Source organism: Cicer arietinum, chromosome 7, assembly GCF_000331145.2.
Source record: "Cicer arietinum cultivar CDC Frontier isolate Library 1 chromosome 7, Cicar.CDCFrontier_v2.0, whole genome shotgun sequence".
Lineage (NCBI taxonomy): Eukaryota > Viridiplantae > Streptophyta > Magnoliopsida > Fabales > Fabaceae > Cicer > Cicer arietinum.
Window position 1 is genome coordinate 16,739,965 of NC_021166.2, and position 1,814 is coordinate 16,741,778.

The window sequence follows — 1,814 nt, forward strand, 5'->3', positions numbered from 1 at the left end:
TAGTTATGATAAGGTAGTTATAGTTAGTTAAGCTATTATGTTTTAGCATACTATATATAATTGTAAAATGCACTTGTTGTTGAGAGATGAGAAATAGAGGTTTATGCAATTAGCAAGAGGATTCATAGGAAATCAGAAAGGAGATTAAAGGAGAGAGAAAAGAGAGATTGTGAAACGAAAGACTAGTATTGTTGAGTCTCAACAATGATAGATACTAGGAAAACAATCTTGAAGTGGTCTTAATCTTGTAAATTCAAATCTCAATAGTGGATTGTCTTGCTTGCTCGTGACATATGTCTCATTAATTGAGGTTGAACACGTAAATATGAGTGTTATTCTTCCCTTATCTTTATTTTAGTTTTACTTTGATTTCAAAAACTGATTTCTTTAAACTGCATAAAGGAGAACGTTGAATGTTTTCCATTTTGTGTTTTCAACAACGTTCTTCATTGTAACACCCCGACCATTACCGTTCTTCATTGTAACACCCCAGCCACTAGCTCAATTGGTAGTGGGACTGTGTGGAGGCGGTACTTATCCCCTAGGTATCGGGCTCGAATCTCACATAAGGCAAAAACTCACCAGATTTCCAATGGTGGGAAAGAGGGGGTGAGAAGGTCGTGAGGTAGCATCGCCGTTAACGGTAATGTTGGATGGGTTCACACCCCAAGTGGAACCAACTAGTTTTATTAGTGTTAGTATTATTATTAGTATTATTATTATTGAAATAAAAGAAAGAAAAAAAGGGGTATTATTGGGCTAGGCCCATGTGAAGGAAATAAAAGGGATTTAGAAATCCTAAGAATAAGAAGAATGAAAGAGAACGGCTGCCAGAGAAGAAAATAAGAGTTTGGTTCCGATGGTGGTAACAGATGTGTAGCAAACTTGCTTTGTTTGATCTACAAATTTGGTATGTTATTTCTACCACTGAGTTTGTTATTTTTATCTTCTCTAAGAGTTACTTTGGCATACCCACTAGTGGAAGGTTGTTATAAGGTTGTTATTGTTGATTGATGTTCCCTAATTGTTATTAGGAAGACTCTGGTGTACCCATTAATTATTATAGTGGAAGTTTTTACTGGACTAGGTCCCGTGATTTTTATTCTCTCAATTTGAGGGAAGTTTTCCATGTTAAAAATTGTGTTTGTCTCATATTTAATTTTCTGCCAATAATTTTTGCTCTGTGGAATTGTATTTTCTGTTTGGCCATTTATCTGCACAGGTGGGAATAAATTATTCCGCATTATTGAGATAGTTATCACTAATTATCTCTGTTTTTCCCAACAAAGTGGTATCTAGAGCTCGGTTGATTTGATTTGTGCATTTAAATGGAGGAGGAAAATAAAGGTTTGAATATGATTAAACTCAACTCTTCTAATTACACACTTTGGAAGACTCTCATGGAAGACATGTTATACAGTAAAGATTTGTATGATCCTATTGAGGGTGACATTGCTAAACCCGCAGATAAATCTGATGCTGACTGGAAGAAGATGAATAGAAAGCCAGTGGCGTTGATCAGGCAGTGGTTGGATCTTAGTGTGTATCCACATGTTGAAATTGAAATAGATGCTAACAAGATATGGGAAAAATTAAAAGAGTTGTATGAACGAAAGAATGTGCAAAATAAAGCATTCTTGATTCGGAAGCTGGTAAATGTGAAATACAAATATGTGGATTCAATGGCAGAGTATATGAGTATTTTTCAAAATACAATGAATCAGTTGACAATTGCAGATATTAAATTAGATGATGAGTTGCAAGTGTTGTTATTGTTGAGTTCCTTGCCTGATAATTGGGAAGTCCTTGTTGTA